This window comes from Mus musculus, chromosome 2 (genome assembly GCF_000001635.26).
Source record: "Mus musculus strain C57BL/6J chromosome 2, GRCm38.p6 C57BL/6J".
Classification (NCBI taxonomy): domain Eukaryota; kingdom Metazoa; phylum Chordata; class Mammalia; order Rodentia; family Muridae; genus Mus; species Mus musculus.
In genome coordinates, this window is record NC_000068.7 from 113,330,334 (window position 1) to 113,354,348 (window position 24,015).

The 24,015-nt window shown below is 41.6% G+C and overlaps 1 protein-coding gene across 4 annotated transcripts in view; it reads left to right on the plus strand.

Moving 5' to 3' along the window:
- Fmn1 (formin 1) overlaps window positions 1–24,015 on the plus strand; it is a 389,105-nt gene that overhangs the window by 2,670 nt on the left and 362,420 nt on the right. Inside the window, exon 2 of one of the 4 annotated variants that reach the window (XM_011239295.2) lies at window positions 10,941–11,237. The exons of the other annotated variants lie outside the window; for them this stretch is intronic. The gene's annotated coding sequence lies outside the window, so the exon portion shown is untranslated. The remainder of the gene's footprint in view (window positions 1–10,940; window positions 11,238–24,015) is intronic. 4 annotated transcript variants of the gene reach the window in all.

The following is a 24,015-nucleotide window of genomic DNA, read 5'->3' on the forward strand; positions in this document are numbered from 1 at the left end:
ATTTGAAGTTTATTATCTTTTATATTAGTAGGATATTTTCTATTGTATGGGGTAGAAATCCAGCAGAAAGAATCCTAAGAAAATTAGTGAGCATTTGGGTGTCACCTAACTAAACCCAACCAGATCCTAATATCCCAGTGAGGAAGTGGGTTGTGACTTTTAGAGGCTTCTGAAGTGCCATCCTGTTTTCTAGCTCTTTGTCTTTGGGTGTTTTATTTTATTTTTATTTGCAGGATATCTTTTACCTCTGCTTTTCTCTCTCCTGTTGACTTTACTCTGTTCTGTTACAGACCCTACCCTCTCGGTTCCTTCATAAACTCTAGATAAACATCCTTCCAGCTCCATAACCCAGGGATGCTCCCTTCTTCAAGTCTAAGTGAAAAGTCCCAGGAAAGAACTGCACTTGATCCACAGGTTTAGCCTGTCTGTATTAAATGCTTTGGTCAAGGAACAGGGTGCTATAGATATAGTGGTTGTCTGAGGGTTGAGTTTCATATCCTGGTCTTTTGTCATGTCCAGATATAATGTTGGTAGCACAAAGGAAGAGAAGAAGGGAACGGTGTGGAGCTTGGCATAGTGATGGTTAACGTGCTTGATAGAGATATGAAGATCTGACCTGCTGAACAGTGTACACGGCCTATTTTATGTTAAAGCTCCAGGCGCATACATGTTGTTGCAGAACAAATATTGTTTTGGATGACCTTGCTTTTAAGTTTGTAATTAAAACTTTATTTGTATAAGTGAGAAAGATCATCATGGATGATGTTGAAGAACCTGCAGTAATCCCACTTGTACTGGCTAGTTTTGTGTCAACTTGACACAGCTGGGGTTATCACAGAGAAAGGAGCTTCAGTTGAGGAAATGCCTCCATGAGATCCAACTGTAAGGCATTTTCTCAGTTAGTGATCAAGGGGGAAAGGCCCCTTGTGGGTGGGACCATCTCAGGGCTGGTAGTCTTGGTTCTATAAGAAAGCAGGCTGAGCAAGCCAGGTGAGGCAAGCCAGTAAAGAACATCCCTCCATGGCCTCTGCATCAGCTCCTGCTCCCTGACCTGCTTGAGTTCCAGTCCTGACTTCCTTTGGTGATGAACAGCAGCATGGAAGTGTAAGCCGAATAAACCCTTTCCTCCCCAACTTGCTTCTTGGTCATGATGTTTGTGCAGGAATAGAAACCCTGACTAAGACAAATTGGTACCAGCAGAGTGGGGTATTCCTGTGACAACCTGACCATGTTTTGGGGAGGACTGTGGAAGGACTTTGGAACTTTGGGCTTGAAGATCCATTCGTTGTTAAGAGCTCTGTCGGATGTTGTGTAGGAGCTTGGAAGATAATGTTGAGAACAGTGCAGAAGATGGAGGCCTGGCTTGTGAAGTTTCAGAGGGAAAATTAAAGACTCTTTTCAGGGACATTGCTATTTTGGAGTTTGATTATTCTGTGGTTCTGGTTAGCTGGGACTGAAGAATCAGTTGTGATTAACAAGATACCAGAACTACTAAAGCAAAACCTTTGCATTACTGGGACTATTGATGCTGGTTAGCTGGAGCTAAGAAATTAGCGGTGATTAAGAAGAGACCAGCATCATTGAGGTGACATCTTCTGGAAGTGTTTTCTGAAAGCACAAAGAGGCTGTGTTCCAGAGATGGCCAAGGTTGTACTCCTGCTGCAGTGGGACTTGGTAATATGTAAGGGTCACCCAGGTGGTACTGGTTTTGAAGGCATGAAGGGGTCACGCAAAGCAGCTGAGGCTCGGCACTGTGAGAGGCCATGGAAGGCCATTGGTGAAGGTGCAGCCTCAGTTGCAATTGAAGGCCCAGGACTGAAGGGGTCATGCAGTGTTTTAGAGATTCCAGTACCATGAGATGACCACCAAGAGCAGCAGCAGCAGTGGAGTACAGGCATCTGGAGCCTAGAGGATGATGTGTGTGCTACAAAGGGCCTGGCTGGAGAAGTGACCCAAGCCCTTGGAGGAGCCCAGAAGATCGTGAGTTGGATCCCAGACATTGGACGGTTGGAGATTGACTTTTGCTTTTGATTGTGACTGTGCCCTGATATTTTCCCTCTTGAAGGAAGAAACTGTTTTAGTGGAGCCCACAGTTAAGAGACTTTTAATTGTAAAAAGACTTTGAATTTTAAAAGAGATGGATATTTTAAAGAGATTGAAATTTTAAGAATATGTTAAGACTGTGGGACTTTTAAAGTTATTTAGAATGGGGATGAATAAGATTGTAAGGGTTGAGGCTTACTAGTGATGTTTTTGTGTGTCAAGTTGACAAGGGGTCAATTGTACTGGCTAGTTTTGTGTCAACTTGACACAGCTGGGGTTATCACAGAGAAAGGAGCTTCAGTTGAGGAAATGCCTCCATGAGATCCAACTGTAAGGCATTTTCTCAGTTAGTGATCAAGGGGGAAAGGCCCCTTGTGGGTGGGACCATCTCAGGGCTGGTAGTCTTGGTTCTATAAGAAAGCAGGCTGAGCAAGCCAGGTGAGGCAAGCCAGTAAAGAACATCCCTCCATGGCCTCTGCATCAGCTCCTGCTCCCTGACCTGCTTGAGTTCCAGTCCTGACTTCCTTTGGTGATGAACAGCAGCATGGAAGTGTAAGCCGAATAAACCCTTTCCTCCCCAACTTGCTTCTTGGTCATGATGTTTGTGCAGGAATAGAAACCCTGACTAAGACACCACTGTTGGCAGTTTGATCCCATTTGGAGTTGCTAGTCCCTTCTTCTGGGTCAAATTTTAACATCAGCTATATGTTTTTGGTTTTTTGTTGTTTTTGTTTTTGGATGTCCATAGTGCTTGACTTAAAAATCAGCTTGATTCTCAGCAAGCCTCAGCCTGTGTACCGACAGAAGTTACAGTCACTCCCCTGACATCCTTGATCTCTGCAGAGAAGCTAAACCATGGGAAGCAAACGTGAGCCTGCACCAACAGGCTGTCTCTTGGAAGGAAATGAAACATCCCTGTGTTTAGGGTCTATGCTGAGCTGCTGAGAAAGCAGTAATCCGTGCACCTTATAAAACAATAATTACCATAGTGGGAGGAGGTAGGGTGGGTACGGCCTGCTGACCTTGTCTGCATGAAAAGCTGGAAACCGAGGGATGGCCCGGGTCTATGTCTTAGAGTTTTCAGGTCCTTTGGTGGACAGAAAAAAAAAAAAAAGCCTCAAGGTAATGGGATTTTCTAGTAATTTTCTTTATCCACTGTGTGACTGTGGAGGAGCTGGGCCTTCATTGGGCCTCCCTACCTCTGCTTTCCTAAGCTGAACCCTCTGAAGTTCTCTGTAGGAAGTCGGCTTGTAACCATGCCCCTTTTTATTATTCCTTTCTCCAATCCAACATATCTCCTTCCCTACCTTAGTCAGAAGTGACTTGTCTTGTGTTCTGTTTTATTACAATCATCCCCCTTCTCCTCCTAAAGGGTCAGATTGCACTTAAATACTAATGTACTTTGAATTAAACACGTTTTCCTTTGGTCTTCCGGGTGACACGGGCCACTTTTCAGAGGCAGGCAGGACTTTTTAGCGTCTGTGTTTTCCATCAGGGTCGGGACATTAATTGAGAAGCAGCAGTGTAGGGAGGACAGATACAAAGCAGCACAGGAAAGAGCATCATGTCTCTACTGACAGGTCCAATCCTCACAGCCCAGCCCTGAGCTTTCCCATCTTGGTGAGAGTGCACTGGGGCATGGTCTGGGGGAAAGACTGGGAGACCTTGAATGACCTCATTGCTACACTTTTTTAAACTCCATCAAATAGAGCAGTACTGTTGTTAAAGGAGCTTCCAGCCATAGCCATTCGGCCTTGAAACCACGTGGGCATCTACTCTCAGTCCTCCAGGATTGATGAGTTTTCCCGGGGCACCTGCTATGCAACGTGGGAAGAAAATTTACAGGTGTTTCAGAGAGAACCTGCCTGCTTCATAGGATTAACCGTCCCCACTGACCTGTTCACTGTAGTAATTCTTTTTTCCTAAACCTGACCCTAATGCAAATGAAGTGCAAATGAAATGAGAGAAGGCACCCTCCTGGGGTAGGGGGTGAACAGGGTGTTACTCTAGCTTGCTGAAGGCTCCACCCAAGTGCTAGCATCTCTGCCCACAGTGTCAGCTTTTCTGAGTACAAAAAAAGCTAGGTTTCTATACTTTGCTGGTGTAAAATTGCTGCACTAGGAGGTAGAAAATATTTTGGGGACCATCTAGTGATTGCCTTATGCAGGGATGCATCCCATAATCAGCTTCCAAATGCTGACACCATTGCATACACTAGCAAGATTTTGCTGAAAGGACCCAGATATAGCTGTCTCTTGTGAGACTATGCCGGGGCCTAGCAAACACAGAAGTGGATGATCACAGTCAGCTATTGGATGGATCACAGGGCCCCCAATGGAGGATCTAGAGAAAGTACCCAAGGAGCTAAAGGGAACTGCAACCCTATAGGTGGAACAACAATATGAACTAACCAGTACCCAGGAGCTCTTGTCTCTAGCTGCATATGAATCAAAAGATGGCCTAGTCGGCCATCACTGGAAAGAGAGGCCCATTGGACTTGCAAACTTTATATGCCCCAGTACAGGGGAACGCCAGGGCCAAAAAGGGGGAGTGGGTGAGTAGGGGATTGGGGGGTTGGGTATGGGGGACCTTTGGGATAGCATTGAAAATGTAAACGAGGAAAATACCTAATTAAAAAAATATTTTGGAATAGTTGTTATGGAAAAATAGTCAATAATATTTCACCTCTGAGAGAAATAAACATAAATTGTTGTGTTTAAAAGTGTTTGGTCCTCAAGAGACAAGTAAAATTTCCCCATCCAGAAAGAAAAAAAAAAAACCACAAAACCTTGTCTCTTATTATCTACATAATAGTTTGTGTGTAAGCATTATAACAGTGGTTCTCAACTTTCTTAGTTCTGTAGCCCTTTAATACAGTTCCTCATGTTGTGGTGAACCCCAACCATAAAATTATTTCATTGCTACTTCATAACTGTACGTTTTCTACTGTCCTGAATCGTCATGTAAGTATCTGATATGCAGGATAGGGGACCCAACGCACAGGTTATGAACGGCCATGTTACAGGGTGAGATGTAGAATGTGTACTTCTACTTTGATGGGTTCACAGGCAAGGAGCACATTCTTAGCCCCGTTCATACTAACAGAGCTAGGTTTACAGCATTCCAACACACAGTCCATGTAGACCTAATCGTCTACAGAAGAAAAATATCCTTAACAGATATATTCTAATGGCAGGCAGTGAGACCTACCCTCCTTGTTCCCCAATTCCACCCCCCTACCACCAAGCTCATCATGGACCTAATACAAGAATTTAGTCTCTTTGCCTTGGTTCCTTTCTGTGCGGGCCCCTCTTGTGCACAGAGAAGTGACATTGAGCGTCTTGGACAGAAGAGAGGGCCAGGACTCAGACAGGTCAGCATGTTTGCTCCAGGGCACAGTTTTAAGTCCAATCTGGTTAGTGTTTTGCCCACTTGCTAGGCTTGTATTCTACTTTCTCTGCCCTAGTAGGCCAGTGAGAATACTCCTGGTTTTAATTTATTTTACTTTAAAGCAGGATAAGCCATAAATATAGTGCAATATTTTGAGTACAGATCTAGTGGAAAGCAAGAACAGCTTTGTATACTCATTGAAATGGTCATCTGTTCCCTTTTTAGATGAAGACAGTCACTTAGGACAAAACTCTAAGCCTAACATGGATTTGGAAAGCTTTGCAAAAAGATTTTTAAAAAGCTAACAGATCTGCAGAAAGTGGGATTCATTTATAGAGTTGGCACCAGTCCTGGCCTTGTTTGACAGTGTCCTCATCTCCATGTGTCTCTGCTTCTTCTGTGGCATCCTCCTCTATCTTTTATCCTTAGGCGATTGGCAGGGCTTTAGAATTCTGGCTTTGACATCCATTCAAGTCTCAGGTAAATAAGGTTAGCACATTCATGCATAGTGGAGGGTACTGTCTCTGTGTTAAACCCACCTTCTGATTTGGCTTAAGCTAGTCCTTATGTTAAGCGTTGCAAACATGCATAAATTCTAATTTTTAGGAATATTTTAAAACCCGAAACTCCATGAAACTACAGTATCTTAAGAAAAGCGGTGACAGATTACTAAAGAAAACATGTTTTCTTGACCAACATTATGCAACATGTGCATAATTTTTACACCCACATTATTCTGTAAGGAGGTAACGAGGTGTTTTTCTTATTGCATGGTAGAATACAGTGAGATTTGGATGTGAAAAATGACTTGCCCAAGGTCACTCCTGTTCAGTAGCACAGCTAAGAATAGATCCAGGTCACTTGACACCCTGGCTTCATTCATTACATCACTGAGCTCCTTTCTGAAAGCATTTGCCCCACTGATCCAAACGTGAAGAGGGCAAAGGGCAGTCAAACCCTAGAGTCAGTTTGAGTGGCTTGGTTCTCCCCCCCCCAACCCCCCCCCCCCCACACACACACCCATTTTCACTTTAGGATGAAACCTATCCATAGCTGCCAACTTATCACTATTATGAAATGTAAGTCACAAGCTGGACAAATGATAAGGCATGGTAGAACCTCTGCCTGAGCCACATCTGTTAGGGAGGAGACATGTGCAAGAAGAGGGAAGGGTCCAGCCCAAGGATGCACACAGAGGGCTGTGTCATGGGCCTGGGGAATAGCATGAGAAAAATGAATGTCATGAACTACAAGAGGGTTTGAAAACCTGTTGTGCACATTTTTAAAAGAAGTAGGGTGGGCTTTCACTGGGCTGGAGCAATCCAGACTGGGGTGGCGGAAGCACCGCAAGTCTCATTTGCTCTTGTCTTTCTCATTCAAGCCTAGCAGGTAAGAAACTCCATCAGTGAGGACAGCCAGAGGACAAGAATCTTGCCGCTTTATTTATGACAAACAGCTTTAATTTCTGTTTTAATCATGTTCTTTTTGTGAAGGTTGAACAGTTGGCCTCTATCCTCCTTAGAGCTACGTTCCTTCAGGGTCTTTGCATCTCCCCCCCCCCCAAGAACTCTGGGAGAATCCTTTCATGTTTCTTCAGGACTCTTCATATATAAAAATATCCCTCTTGTTTAATAGCCTCCAAGAAATTCTCGAAGAAGTTTTCATATTCTTCTGAGAAATTCTAAGGATCTTGGATTTGGGGAAAGCTAGAACTATTCACCACCTGTTTCTCCTGATAGGTTAACTGCCCACTTTGATGACTGTCAAGGAGGAAAGTAGGGAAATAAAAATATAGATTAATATCTCGGATTATTCCTCTGCTCTAGAGCAGTGGCTCTCAACCTTCCTGGTGCTTTGACCCTTTAATACAGTTCCTCATGTTGTAGTGACCACCATCCAGAAAATTACTTTTGTTGCTACTTCATAACTGTAATTTTGCTACTGTTATGAATTGTAATGCAAATATCTGTGTTTTTCAATGGTCTTTTGGGAGTCACAACTCACAGGTTGAAAAAAAGCTGCTCTAGAAACACACTAACTTGGGATCTATTGTTAAAACTTCACTTCATCTAAGGATGATCTATAAGGTCCATATATTCACACCCTGGCCACACCTATTTAAATGAGCAATTTAGTTTTCATCCAGCTGGGGGCCACACAACTTATTTTTTTTCCAAACCAGTGTTTTGGATTAAAGGATAGCCATGTGTAGGAGTCACTTGAGTTAGGTTATAGAGAAGTGCTCCAGGCACTTCCCGCCTGAGATGCCCCCTTCTAGAGGCTTGAGCCTGAGATGCCCCCTTCTGGAGGCTTGAGCCTGAGATGCCCCCTTCTGGAGGCTTGGCTTCTGCTTCTTCCTGCCTCTGGCTCACTCTCCCCTTTCTCTGATTTCATGAGATGCTCTGTGAGTCCCATGGCATCATGTTTGCTTCTGATTCTGATTAAGGTGGCTCAGTACCCTGCTTCAGCCACATTCAGCCAAAAGTAATGCAAGAATGATCACCAGTTTGGCAAAAAACAAAGCCAGGGTGAAGAGGAAACTGAAATCCAAGATAGGTCTTCGAAGTGATAGTAAGATAGCATCTAGCCACTTAGGTAGGATGTGTCCATCGAATAATTTAAAGTGACAGTCGCATGAACTGAGTTTGTGATTCCTGAATACACTTTGGCATGATTTAAATTTTTTTTTTTTTTTTTTTTTTTAGTTCTAGGCACTGTCTTGACCTTCAGAAAGAGTTAAATAATCACGATTTTCAAGGCTGGTATCTCTTGCATTCAACAGATGTCTTGAGAGGTGGGGACGGTAGAGTCAGGATGAGGTATCTCAGGAAAGATGGGCAGGAGATTAACAGGGTTGGACAGGAGAGGAGCTGGATTACAGTACAAGTATGAGAACAAGAAATTGATGGAAATAGATTTGGCTCAGAATAAGAGAGACATTTATATTTAGAGCTATCTGGACTGCCATGAGGTTTCCTTTTATGGTAGAGTGTTAGTTCAAGACAAGGTGGGATAGGTATCCATAAGAGCTGCAGTTGGGGAGAGAGGCCAGCACTGAGAGGGGATGGGGCACATTTAATCTTTAGATTAAAGGTTGTATCATTTTCCCTGTGAATAACACTAACTCATGGACTAGGAACGCCAGCCCTGCTTTGACAGTATGCTGTAGGAGTTATAGCACGTCACCAACATAGTTTTACAAAATCTCTCTTCTTTCATTAAAACATATATAAAAGCTACAAAGTTTGATTGGCAGAAGGCATTTCCAAAAGTAAAGGCAATAAGTGTTTATCCTTTTTATTATAGTCAACGGTGATTAAAGCTGTTCACAGCCAATAAGTTGTTCACAAAAATTGAAAAAAATAAATAACTCTCAGAATATGATTATGATAGATAGTGCTAAGCACAGGGGCTGCAGATTTTTACATGAAGTGAGTTGATTCCTTGAATTGTTTCAAGCGATAGCAGCGTAAATATTTTCTAAATGAATATGCTTTTTATTTGCTATGATGTGTGTGCATATATATTTGCATGGGTGTGTGTATTTATGTATGTCTGCCTTTGGAGGCCAGAAGTGTCTTCCTTGGTTGCTCCATTCTTATGAGAAGACAAAGTCTCTTACTGAAGCCAGGACTCATCATTTCTGCTAGTCTAACTGGCCAGATTGCTCTGAAGATCCAATCTCTGCCTTTTGAGTGTGTGTTGGGGGTGGGAGCGGGGGGGGGGGGGGGAACCAGGAGGAACTCAGTATCCAACCTGACATTTATGTTGATTCTGGAGATCCAAACTCTAGTCCCCATAATTGCATGGCAAGTGCTTTGTGTTAAGGTAGGTTGACATTATCTAACTGTAGTTAAAATACCTGAAGATGCAGTATAAAGGAAATGGCCATAGAACTTGCATGTGTAAACCATCTTCCCAGCCCTGAACCCACTTTATGAAAATAATATATGTTGATTATCAAGAATTCCAATGAGGGCAAAAATTATGAGATTATGAAAATGATTAAAAATTATCTCATATGATGATTCCCATTATTAACCATATTATTCCAGACATTATATACCTGGATATTTGTAAATATTTGTGTACGAATGAATAAACAAATATAATGAAAATAATATAATTTTTGTAAGTCCAACAAACTAAAGCAAATGAAACTAAACTAATAATGAAATTTCAACTCAATTGACCTCATTTTCAGATATGTTATATCTCTGAACACTCTGGCTAAAAATAATATGAATTTTGGTTAAAGATAAGCTATACTTATACACTGTTGTCCTCATACAATATTTTTTGAGTACTACCATCTTAAAGGTGAGCAGAGACTCCCACCACCACGTTCTTCCTTCTGTGTTGTTCTGTTTTGTTATTCTGTTCTGGGCTGTGAGTAAACAGGTGGAAGTCATATACTGGTAGTGCTGGGCTTCAATGGCTCCCATCCATGTAAACCCTGGGGACGTTTCCTTTGTACTTCATTTAAAAGTATTTTTCCTACTGTTAGATAAATGTCAGCCCACCGTGCTAACGTATCTCTAACACTCTGGATCTAAGACATTGTTTAAACTGCTAACAATATTGTTTACTCACCAAAATGTTACTGCATATTGACTTAGCACCAGGAATTTCCATAGAAAATCCATATTAAATCATCCATAGTCCCTGTACTCAGAGAGTGCCACCGACGTGCAGTACATTCATAGTAAGTCAGCTCCATGGCAACTGTTTTGTTACGTTGTCCACAAATGAGTCCTGACATTCCATCGTCACTTTAGGTAAATATGTGTTTTGCTAAATCTTTACCATTTGCTGTGGTAAGTGCATTAAACATGCCTGATTTTTGTCTTGATCTGATAGGAAGATATTTACTGCCCCTATTTTATTCATGACAGAGCTGAGTTTCGGCAAGTAATATCCTGAAGTTTTATAAAAGGTGTTGATTGTAAAATTCATGGCACCGGCTCTGGGCCTCTGGTTGTTGAAGATCATAGAGGAAAGAGATGCATTTGGTTGATTGTGAGCCGATGAGGTCAGGTGCTCAGCCGTGTATGTGCAGTCTAAGAGTTAGAAGGGGGCTCAGTGCAGGGTCTCCATTACTAGATATCTAATATCAGGAAAGCCATTTCACTCCCCTAAGCCTTAGTTTTATTTCTATAAAATAGGGTTACCAGTGAGAGTATTAAGTAAAATAATGTAGATAAAGTACCACAGTATCTCCCTAAGTGCTTAAGAAATGGCAGCTATTGGCATTTTTAGCATTTTTAATACAACGATTGGGATGCTCAAACAAAAGAATACCTGCCTACCCAGGATTTCCAGGGGATGAGACCAGTGTAAGACACTCTGGTGAAAGCCCAGGAATTCATCTGGTGGGAGGCAGATAGAATCTCTCAGCAGGAAGAGAACAGAGAAACAAGGGGCCCAGAGGTCCCGCTGAGGTGCCTTGTCTGCACTGCCCTGTGCACCTCTTGCGACTTCCTTCCTTCCTTCACTTGTACTTCCAGAGACTCTGCAAACAGGAGCGTCAGTGTTCAGAGAAGGTGACTTGCAAATAGACCATCTTATCTTACTGGACCATCTTCCCATTGAGACTGTGAAATGAGTCAGTGTCTGCACAGCTCCAAGGAAACATGAGGTGATGGGGCAGTTTTAGGGTTACTGGTCCAGGAGGCTCCTGGGGCCATTCCAGGCCAATGGATGACGGTACTAAGAAGGCACCTACAGCCCTCTCTCACAGTCTACATCAGCATTTCTGAATCTTCTTTTCATTGCCACCCACCTCTGGGAAGTTCATGCAACAGGTAAATTGCATGCCTGTTTATGCACTGTTTCTTTATACCTGCCTCGTGCCTAGGAAAGAGTAAGATTTACTCCCTTTCTGATAACCAAGTGGATGAGCCTGATGTCGAAGATCTTCTTTGGGTAGACTCCTGCTCAGTTTTTATCCCACAAAACAGTAGCAAAATCATGCTTCTCCCAGCTTTTAAAACTCCCCAGTAGCTTCCTGTTAGACCTGGAATTTAGATTCTTAGGTCACGGATCCCCAAATTTGCCTCATCGGGATGTTTCAGTCTGCTACTCTAATCTGTTCCAAAGCCAGTCCGTTTGCAGAGAAGAATTGTCCCCACGGACAAAGCAAGGCCACTGAACGGAAAGCCTTGGCAGCCCTCTCTGTGTGGTGTGGATGTGGAGAGCATATGGCTGGACACCAACAGTAGTGGTTACAAGTTTAAAAAAAGGGCTCAGAAGTGGGGGAGTTGGCTGCTCTAAAAAAGTCACGTGAGACACTTCTACAAAAGTGGCAGTCAGGGATAGAACCTGATGTAAAAATGTACAGCTTTGAAATATATGGGAAAAAATCAGAGTAATGTATATGAATGACAGAGAGGAATCACATTCCATACAGAAGAGCATGTCCAGAGGCCCAGGGAGAAATATGTGCCTTGTACTAGAAACTCTAAACGGTAGGTGTGCCCAAAATTTGTTGTTGTTGTTGTTGTTGTTGTTATGGTGGTGGTGGTGGTGGTTTTGGTTTTAGTTTTTTGTTTTTGTTTTTGTTTTTAGAGACAGGGTTTCTCTGTGTAGCCCTGGCTGTCCTGGAACTCACTCTGTAGACCAGGCTGGCCTTGAACTCAGAAATCCACCTGCCTCTACCTCCAAAGTGCAGGATTAAAGGCATGTGCTACCATTGCCCAGCAACCTGAAGTATAGTAAAAATAGCCACACCATGAAAGACTCATTGGCAGTAAGAGGCAATGTCCACTGGGATTTGATTCAATAAGAGGGTCTAGAGCATAATGTAATAATAGCAAATCCCTGTATAACCCTTACTATCTGCCAGGCACCATACTATTCAATAGATGCTACCAGGTATCATTAGCTGTATTTCAAGGATGAGAAATAAAGGCATCCAGAGATTATATAGCTCTCTCAGGTTGTCATGCTAAAAATGAAAGAGCTGGCATTAGAACTTGAGTCTATGTGAACTTGGTCCTACTATGCTAAAGGTAGGAATCAGGGATGCTCTGTCCCAAAGACTATGAGTTCAGAGGCATCTGAGCATCTGAATTCTTTGGCATAATAGATGTGGTGGTTTAGATAGGAACCATTCCTATAGGCACACACATACATGTATTTGAATGCTTGGCCCATAGGGAGTGACAGACACTATTAGGTGTTGTGGTCTTTGCTGGAGTAGATGTCGCCTTGTTGGAGGAAGTGTCACTGAGGGGGTAGACTTTGAGGTCTTAGATACTCAAGCTAGGCCTAATATGGTATTCACTGCTACTATCTATATCAAGATAGAGAACTCACAGCTCCTTCTCCAGCAACATATCTGCTTGCATGCTGCCATGTTTCCTGACATGATGGTAATGAACTAAACCTCTGAAACTGTAAGCCATCTCCAGTTAAATGTTTTCCTTTATAAGACTTGCCATGATCATGGTGCCTCATCACAGCAATAAAAACCCAAACTAAGATAGTAGGGTTGAAGCAAACCTTATTCCATAGAGGATGTGATGGCTATTCTTGGTTGTCAACTTGGCTATAGTAGGAATGATTTACAATCTAGACTTCGAGGGCACACATGTAAGAGATGTTTTTGCTTCATCTGAAGTGGATAAACCTATTCCTAGTCCAGACCTTTGAGGCAAGAAGCATGCCTTTGGTTTGGATCTTGAGTTGGGAAGACACACCTCCAATCTGGGCCACCCTTTCTGCTGGAAGCCTTTCTAAGGACATTGAAGAAGGAATCTTTTGCTCTTTGCCTGATTGCCCTCACCTTGCTAGCAGATCCATTCCTTCATCAGCATTAGAGCTTACATCTTCAGGATTCCAGTGTAAGACCATCTGGGACATCCAGGCTTGTATACTGAGCAACTATTAGATATTTGGACTTTCTGCCACTGCCAACCATTGTTGGTTAGATAGACTGCAGCCTATAAGTTATATATATATATATATATATATATATATATATATATGTATATATATATATATATGGCAATAGATATACATGTGTATATATAATATGTAATATATAATATATATACAATATACACACATATATGTATTGCCATATAGAGTAAGAATGGGGTTCTAATTTAATTTCTTTATACATGGATTTCCAGTTTGCCCAGCAACATTTGCTGAAACATTTGTCTGTTTCTTATTGATACAAAAACACAGCTCTTAGCTCAAAGGGAAATAACAAATAATTTATTCTTTCTCCAGAGAGAGAGAGAGAGAGAGAGAGAGAGAGAGAGAGAGAGAGAGAGACTCATTCTATAAGTTCTGCTATTTTAAAAAATACAGACTAATACAGATGACTAGAGAGGTTGGAGTCCCAGAACAGGCTGCAGAGCCATAATGCACTGGTTTCAACTGTCATGTCAAAACCCTAGAAGATCTCCAGTTGAAGACTTTTGCCTTTGTACATGGGCCCAGGTAGGGGAACGTAAAGATAGCCCTTCAGGCGCTATATGTTAAATGTCAAATCAATGGCCAGATTAAAGAAGAGAAGGTTTGAAAATACTGGGATGGAGGAGTAGATATGCCCTGAGTCTCCCTTAAGCTAACACCGATTGCTTTGTAATAATAGAGGCAATTTTAAAAACATGTTAATTTTACTCTGTGTCACTAGAGTTTCAATGCTTTTGATCGCTTTTCTTTTGGTTCTTATTGATGAATATGTGTGTTTTGTCCCTCTATCTAAATTTTTTAAACTTCCCTTTCACCTCTTACTATCTTGTGGGTTATTTTTGCTCTAGATAGCTCTGTTCACATCCTGTGTGCACCCTGAATTTTCTCTTTACCTAGAAAAGCAGTTTAGTAAGTGTGTCCCTTTCTCTGCCTGAAGAGTTATGGAATGACACTGTAAATGGTTAAGGGATGTTGAGAAACTTGCCAAAGAATCTCCCCACTCTGTTAGTAATTAATAAAGCTGGACCTGAGGCCAAGGTTTCTCACTCTAAGTTCATTACTTTCCTCTGCATCCGCACTGCAGGAGGTGCACTGTTTCTTGTGCTCAATCAGAGCACAAGGGTATATGCTGAATAGTCCATATTGTGTGATTGACAGAGAAAAACTAGCAAAAGAGTGGAGTCTGTCTTCACAGTGACTCCAGAGTCCTGATCAGTCCTTGAAGAGACTTGCGAACTTGTGATCCCAAACCTGCTACATTAATATCCCAGATCCGCCACTTACTGCCTGAGAAAGCACAGACAACCTCCTGCCCCGACCTGTGCATCAGGTTCTTTCTAGGTAAAATGGATACTTATTACCAACATCATAGACTTTTGTTTTGTGAAAAATTGTGTTAAAACAGGTAGAAGAAATGTCAGTCTGTCACAAGTGATCACTAAGTAATAAGAAACACATGATTTAAAGACACAGATTGTTTGTCTCTCAATTATGAGCCAAACCTTGGAAATTCTCTTTGTACTCCAAACTGGCTTCTTAGCTTCAGGGAGCAGTGTTAGGATGTCATCTGGACTGGGAAGACCCTTGGACCTTATCAGTACTTCCATTATTCAAACATAGCTGGAATCCTTTTAATTAGCTTTACAATTGGCCATTCTTCACTAAAAGGGGACTTTGAAAATGGCTTATGAATAGGTATATATAATAAAAACCTAAATAGTCTACAACTGGTCATATTTTCAGAATGAGTTTTTTTAGAGACAGGAAAGAAGTTATATTTAGATGGAAAGTAAATACCGAGAGGCCAGCTAGAGATGGAGAAAGAGAGAGAGAGAGAGAGAGAGAGAGATCCATCTAGAATGGGGCAGAGGGAAAGGCCCACTGTGTAGTAAGTGCTCCAAAAGGATGATTAAGAGGAAGATGGGAAGAGGTCCTATTACCCTTGTTGCTCCAAACAGTTGTCGTTCTCATACATCCTTCAATGAAGTTTATGTCTCTCACATTTTTCTGTGCTGATCTGCAGTTTTAAGGTAAATTACCTATTTAAATAAGATGGCATATATGAATTTGTCTCCCCAAAAGCATTATGGGAGTTTGAGATATCATAGCCAGCAGTCAGTTCAACCCTGATAATAAACATTTCATCTTATTGGAAGGGGATGGCATATAAGGGAGTATGCAGGGTTTTTTTGCTGTGGGCTGTAGTAAGTTTGACCTCACTGAGACTGTACCTAGCAGCTGCTGGCAAGCGTTGTGCACTCTGGGCAGTGCTGGTTCTTCTCCACGCAGAGGGACAGGAGCGCCCTATCTCCTTGAATTTCTTATAAAGCAGGAGGAGCAGCAGAAGAAAATAGATGGTGACACACTTAGAAGACAACAGTGTTTCCTTCCAGATTCCTGGCCCTCTCCCTAAAAATAACCTGCTAAGTCTTTGGGATTGAAACTCACCTCTACAAAGAACAGTGCCTGCCTTGGAGAAAGGTCCAGTGAATTAATTAGGTAGGCATAGAAAGAAAAACTCTTTGCACCTAAAAGTTCTCCTGGTACAGTGAGATCCCCATCCAGGCCCACAGGTCAGCCCTCAGATTTTAAAATAGAAATCTTGATGTAACCGACCCATTAGGCTTCACTTTTGGAAACAGCAGAGTGTGGATTGTAGGAAGGTTTCCGATAGAGTGTTCAACTTTTGTATAAACCAAGATATTGATCAGTCAGTCACCCTGATGAACAGCATGTGGATATTGGCATTAGTAACATTCTGAGGAGCCAAGACCATGAATAGTGATGGGAAATTCATCAAGAGTCTAATGGCTAGTATTTGGCTGTCTATAGCTCCCTTAAGTACAAGTCGATCAAACTGTATGTGTTGAGGTCTCAAGTGGTCTAAATACTTAAATCAGTAAAATGCAATGATTACTGGGGCCTACCTTTTTGTTTGAAACAAAAAATCTTGTACTTTGAAATATTGTGAATCATGGCTTAAAAACATGGATTATATTCAGTTTTCCAAGAAGAACTCACATAACAATAGATACAAAACCAAAGCAAACTATCCCCGCCCTACCCCCCGGCCCCCAAAACCAAAACAAACCAAAACTACAAGGAAACCAGCTCAGAATGGAAACAATTCTGAGGCCACTTCTTCCAAGTACAAAATCCTCCACGGAAGAAGACATTATCAACCCAGCAGCAGATTAGGATGTGAGGAGATGCTGGTCAGGAAGGGTTCGGGCCTGTGGAAGTGTGTGGACAATTACTTAGCTCCATTACAAGTTCTATCACATCACCATCAAGGTGAATTAAAAGATACAAGGATATCAGGCCTCTCCTCAAAAGTCCATTTGCCTGCATTTGATTCTTTTCTTTGAGATGGAAAACATCTACTGTAAGGGTCCAAATGCAAAGAGAGTTTTATTCTGCAGAAGCCCAGCATGCTGGGGTCTCCCCGTGACCAAGATAGACAACCAAGTGAGCTTGCAGGCTCAATTTAAATCACATTGGAATTCCGGGTAGATGAACCTTATCTTACTCCTGGAGCCTGTTCCCCCACCCCCCCCATCAGTACTTGACTTGCCTGGGCTTCCTGGACTTGCCCAGTTCTTCGGCCTAGTCTCCTTAACTGCCAATTCGAAGCCTTCTCACTATTTCTGAGCTTATTCTCTTTCATGTTCTTTCTTTTGTCAGGTGCTTTTTCTCTCTCTAAAAACTTAACCCAGTGATCACGTGTTTGCCGGTTCTATTGAGGTCACATTAAAAATACGCCATCCTGTTTACATTGGGCTCAGTTTACCTCTTAAATCCTCCCCCAGTTTCCTAGTCTCTTCGTATCCTCGGCACTCCAGCCAGTCTAACCAACCAAGGTCCGAGCATGTCTCTAACCTTGTCCTCCTGCCACCTTGTCCCTTCTTCCGCTGCATTCCATCGAGACACTGCACTGTGGTGGTGTAGCTCAGTGGTAGTGAGGTTGCCTGGTATTCTCGATGCTCTGGCCTCCATCCTTGGGAAGAGTGACCCCTTTCTCTTGGGCCTGCATCGGCACCGCTTGATTTCATGGGCCTGCAGAGCTTTTCTCTACAAACATCAACTATTTCCTACCTTTGTTCAAAACTTGTCTCTCTTTCTCCATGTTGTTGTAAGCTTTTTTTCTCTCTACCCGTTTCCCTACGTCATGCCTTCTTCCTCCAGATTTTTATAACCAAACATGTTGTCCCCCCCTTTTCCTTTTACCTTCAGCCCCTCAAAAATCTCCCTAAGAACCTACTTGTTCTAATAAAGCCACCAAGAGATCTTGTTGACCAGCACCAGGCAAAGGAGGACTCTGTGTACCCTGGGGTGTGCTCAGGGACATCACCCTGTTACATACAACTTCTGTGATGTCATTTAGCTGCATCGCCCTGTTACACAAGCCTCCTGGGATGTCATTTAGCTGCTCTGTCAGTGTGCTGTGGGATATGTACTCTTGTTCTTTTACTGGGAACAACCCAGACCCCCATCCTCTTACTTGCTGCATTATTTCTGTGGCAAAGCTAGCCTCCGTCATTTATCTTATTCTTTCATCTTAAAATTGTACTGTTTATTTCCACATCCTCCATACTTTCTTAACCTTTACCAAAATCGTCTGCTTTTCTGTTTTCCTTATACCTTTTAGAAACTCTTGGCTGATAAGCAGTCCTGTTGGCAGCGAGGCTGTGCTGAGAGGTTGCTGACTGGATTCAGACTCCCTTGTGTTGAAGCTCAACTCTACCCCAGTGCTCCTTGTGAGCTTCATATATTAGGACATATAAAATGACGATCACAACCCTGTGAAGTTGAAGATAAGTAGCTAGAGCTAAATAAGCAACAAATAAAAAGAAAATTAGAAACTAACTTATTGCCAAGCCTCATAACCGGTGTCAGTCTCCTCGCTCCAATCTTTTCCCTCAGGTCATGATGACTGTACTATGCTTGCCTGAGCACTTGGACATGGCTGCTGGTTCTGCCTCTGAAGATCTGTGTGCATAGCTCTTCACTGGGAGTGCTCTGTCTTCCTTCTTCTTGCCATTCTTCCACTTGAACTGGTTCTATCCATGTCCATGACCTCCATTTCATCCACTGGGGGACTTTGTTGGGGAGGGAGATACAGAAACATTCACTCGAGATAGAGGAGGCACTAACAGAACAAAGTATTCCGTTCAGGTCCAGCTTGGTGAACCAGTGAGTTTATCTGCGTTACGTATAGGAAAACAAATGTCTCAAGGCAGTTACAACATTGGATCTGACACATTGTTTATCTCTTATACAGCAGTGTCTGAAGACTTAGAAAGGGGGGGAGGAACTCATGTGGAGCTTGTTTTCCTTCCTGGAGGGAACGTTGGACCAGATCTCATGAGGGTCTCATGCAGGTCATCAGAGCCGCTCAGCTTAGAGCTTCTGATGGTCACGCTCAGCCTGGAGGCAATGGCTGCAATACGCCGTCAGTGAACACTAAGTTAGTGTTTGCTTGTAATCTGTGTCCCCACCCCCCCCCCCAAATACTTTAGTAACGCCATCTGGTTTTTTAATAAAATCGTTATATCCATGAGCACTTTAAATATAAACACATTTGAGTCATTGCGTCTAGAGAATGCACGGCTGTATCTTTTTTTTAATTTATTTTTTTATTAGGTATTTTCCTCGTTTACATTTTCAATGCTATCCCAAAAGTCCCCTATACCCACCCACCCCCAATCCCCTACCCACCCACTCCCCCTTTTTGGTCCTGGGGTTTCCCTGTACTGGGGCATATAAAGTTTGCAAGTCCAATTGACGGCTGTCTTATACTAACAGTTGGTGACCTTAATCCGGTACTGTGAGTCATCATGTTTTTAACTACATTGGTGAGTTGTGTTTCATTTAAATACTCTAGCATGAAGAAGCACTGACTATAATTGTTACATTAATGATGCTTTGGGCCTGGGAAGGCAGTTAGTACTTAAGAAAAACTGAGGAAATAGGTCCTGCCTTTCAAACTCAAGATTAGAAAACAAATGCAAAGCAAGCAGGTCCATGATTCACTTTTCCTCTGTTAACAACCATTTGTGAGTTTAAGTTTGCGTTACTGAAGTTACTTGTATTATGGATCTGTTATTTACCGAAGAATTCTAATGATCCAAAAATAAAAAATGTCTTTTAGGGGAAAGACGTGAAGGTTATAAATGTGTTTGGTTCACATAGCTGTGCAGTGCAGCTACATTGATTTCTCATACTGTCAGGCCCTGAAGGGAGGATTACCTTGATAAATCCTGATCTCTTAATCCACATACAATCCTTCAGCTGGAAAGTTGATTTATCAGAAAGTATGTGCCCACTTTAAAGAATGTCATTTCTTAATCTGATGGCAAAAAAAGGTGCTTAATAATTTGCAACTGTATCATTTCGTATCATTTGCAACTTTTAAAATCAAAGCCCATCCCAAGAAAACACTTGGTAAAGCCTGGACCCCGGGGTCTAGTTTCTCTCTCATTCTGAGTTCTTCTGGCATATCTAGTTGCCGCACTTATTAGATATTTGTTACATTCTAGTCTGTCTCTCAGAACTACCACAGACAATATAGATTTTTTTCTACACGCAGGATTTTTGTTCCCAAGATTCCCTGCACACAGTAAAAGGAGGAGAACAAGCAAGCAGAGTTTCCCAATGGGAATCAAAGTAGCAGCCACTGGTCATAAAACTCAGTTCTATATTACGTGTGCTTATTTGCTCTGTCAGATTAGGATGCCAGTCCCTAATTTAGCAATATTTTCATTAAACTAATTTCTGTTTCTCAAAGAATATTTTACTGCTTTTATTAATGTGTGTTGAATAGAATTCTCAAAGCAACATGAAGTCACTATACTGGGTTATCTAGGGCTACAAAATACACATCAAAAACTTGACTTTGCCAATAAATCTCATAAATCTATATTTATGTCCTTTATTCTTTAGCTCTTCTACTAGGGTAGTTATAATTTCTAATCTCTCTATAGTACAACCCGTTTTTTTTTAATTGTTTTCCTATCAAGATCTAGAATCAGAACTGAAACTAGCTTGAAGGAATTGTCTGGTAGTGTTTCTACAGCTGGACATAGCAATGTGAAGGAATCATTAGAGAACTGTCCATGCGACGTGTCCAACTGTAAGGATTGTCAGCATGAAGCTGACAGAGGCAAATGAATGGCAAAGCAGCTTACTTTATTGGAAAGATGTGTGCTATTGATATAAGATGTGTACACTGTTTCCTTTCTAAGTACTTGGGTCAGACTGTTGCTTCTGTAACTTAGAAAATATCTGCCTTAGCACCTATTGCAGTTATGGCTATCTTTAATTGGGTTGTTTATACTTATGAACTCTGATGTCAAGGGGTAAGAACTAGTTATAGTTCATAGGTAACCTTTGGAACGTGTAACCTTCTGCCAAAGGTTTATGGCTTTGACTATTAGGTAGACAGCGGGGTCACAAGGAGTACTGCCCTAAGACTGCTAAGGACTGCTAGCTGTACTCTGACCTTTCCTTATTGTATCCCCTCTGGTAGAATCCCACTGCTATTTAATCATAATTATCTTAATTTGAGGCGTTTTTAACTTTCTCACCCTTCTGGGGACACCATGGAATAGGTCCTCTGTGGGCTCTTAACCATAAGCACTAGCATACTTCCAGGACAAGAATTCTTAATAGGAATTTAAAAGAAGACAAATAGCTCAACTAAAAAAATAGGGAGCAGACCTAAAGAGGGAATTCTCAAAAGAGGAAACTCAGTTGAGTGAAAGGCACTTAAATAAGTGTTCAGCATCCTTAGCCATCTGAGAAATATCAATCAAAACTATTTTGAGATTTCATCTTACACCTGTCAACCTGGCTTGAATCAATGAAACAAGTGACAGTTCATGGTGGCAGTGATATCCTTTGTTTCTGGTGGCAGTGCAAATTTATATAGACACAAAGGGACTCACAGTGGCAGTTTCTCAGGAAGATGGGCATCATTCTACCTCAAGATCCAGCTATGTACTCAAAGAATGCTTCTTCTTCTTACCACAGAGAAACTTGCTCAGCCATGGACACTCCTGCCATCTTCTTTATAGCCAGAAATTGGAAAGAACCTAGATTCAACAGACGAATAGATAAATAAAATGTAGTACATTTACACAATGGAATATAACTCTGCCATTAAAAAAGAAAAACGGAAGAAAAAAATCATGAACTTTGCAGGTAAATGGATGGAACTAGAAAAAAAATCTTACTGAGTGAAGTTTCCCAGAAAGACAAATATGGTATATAGTTGCTTATATGTGGATATTAGCTGCTAAATCACTGATAACCAAGTTAGAATATGTAGAACCACAAGGGTTTGGAATAGAGTAAGGGGACAGATGGATCTTATTAGGAAACTGAAATGGAACAGATAGTTATAGATGGATGGATGGGAGGGACAATGGGTAAGGGGAGGGAAGACAGAGTGAGGACAGTCAGCATTTGAGGGCCATTTGAGTAGTAAGTATGAAACCATAACACAGTAGAAGATCCCATATACATACATACATACATACATACATATGCTGGTTTTTTTTTAATGTAGCAGTAAAATGACTCCTTATGACATTCTGCTAAGCTCATAGATCAGTACCTTGTTCAGCCATCATCAGAGAACTTTGTTCTGCTGCAACTGAGGACAGATGCAGAAACAGGTAGCTAGACATGAGACAGAGAATGTGATATCTCCACAGAACACTCAGCCCTAAACAGGGTGTCTCCTTCAAATCCGTCCCCTCAGGGTTCAGGGAACTGTGGAAGAGGAGGCAGAGTGTAAGAGCCAGAGTGGATGGAGGACATCAAGAAAACAAGACGTCTAAAGAGCAAGATCACATCTCGTGAACTCACAAAGATTGGGGCACCGTGGATAGGGGCATCACAGGCCTGAGCCACATCCTCTGCATGTATATTATGTCTTCCAGTTTAGTGTGTTTGGGGGATTTACGAATGAATGGGTTTCTGAACCTTATGCCTTTAGGTGGGCTTTTTTCTTATGTCTGCTTGTTTTGTGTTCAATGTGTTAGTTTTTGTTTTACCTTATTATATTTTATATCATAAAGATTAAATTTCTCAAAATTGTCAATATTTAAAATGAAAGAAGGAAGGGAGAAAAGAAAGAGGAGAGAGGGAGGAAGGAAGGAAAGGAAGGAAGGAAGGAAGGAAGGAAGGAAGGAAGGAAGGAAGGAAAGAAGGAAGGAAGGAAGGAAGGAAGGAAAGAAGGAAGGAAGGAAGGAAGGAAGGAAAGAAGGAAGGAAGGAAGGAAGGAAGGAAGGAAGGAAGGAAGGAAGGAAGGAAGAGTTAATTACATGTTCTTTCCTCTTGCTGCTAGATGGAACTTATATTCTGGTCAAGTTGTACATAGATCATAGTTAACAGGTTAGCCACAGCAAACTATTAATAATCTCTTTCCAAAGGGAAGGAAAAATAATCCTTCAGTGGAAATGCTAGAAGCCCCTTGAGGTCTTGACATACAAAGTATCAATGAAGTTTTAGGAAATGCAGTCTTTTATAGCTTCTACACACAAAGTTTTTTAAGGAGATGGGATTCAAGCTCCAACTCTGTAACTAATGGCTTTACAGATTTGGGTTCCCATGGGTACAGTTGAAGAATTACTAATACTCATCTCATACTTTCATGGAAACAGATGCATGAGGCTTGGGATACACTCCGCCCAGATCCTGGCACTGGTTAATGTTATTTTCCTTCTCCTTCTCTTCTACCCTCTAGCCAAATGTGATTCTACTTAATTTTTATTAAATCAACTATTTCTTGATTTTGGTTTTTCATCCTCAGATGTTACTTCCCCATCCTTTGATTGGTTCACTAAGAAAAACAAATTTGGCAGAGTGCAGTGGAGATGATAGTTATCCACTGTAATGGCATGGAGTGCGGGTGCTCCCAGCTCATGGCCATGGCTTCCCTCACTGAGTCGCCCTGTTCCTTCCCACCCCCGGGAGATCCTTTGTTTAATCACTGTATGCATATAGTTATGGGTGTTTTCAAAATTACAGTTCTTATGATGAATTACATAAAATGACACTAGATTAAGATGACCAGGAACCTCTTTTTGATTCCCATGGTAAACATCACTTTGTGAAGTGTGCATAGAAATGTCTCCCTGAATAATAACGAGCAGAACAAGATCAGGTGTGCCTATGAAAATACTACCTGTAAATTAGTCTCTTATAAGATGCTGAATATTTTATCAGAAAAGAAATTCTTAAAAAAAAGTCTCTCTGAAGAATTAAAAAATCTTGAGTGAGAAACCTTGTGAGAATGTTCGCTTTGAGTGGACTTTGATGTTAAATACTATTGAACAATAAATACTGCTTTTTGGATGATATCTTGTTTCTCTTGTTTCCTTTCTTTTAAAAGTTGCCCATCATTGAGGATTGGGGAGTTGTGAGGGATCTCTGTTGGGAGTCTAAAAATCTACATTTGAGTTGCACAATTATTATATACAGGTCATCTCTACAGGTGACTAGGACAGTGGCCGTGTTGATGGTTGTCTGCATTGCTGGGGAGGTGTGTGAATCACATAGCAGTTCAAACTGGACAACTTTTCTTATGGGTTTTGTACAACTGTCACATTAGAATGATCTATAAATGTAGACTATGTAAAATGGAAACAC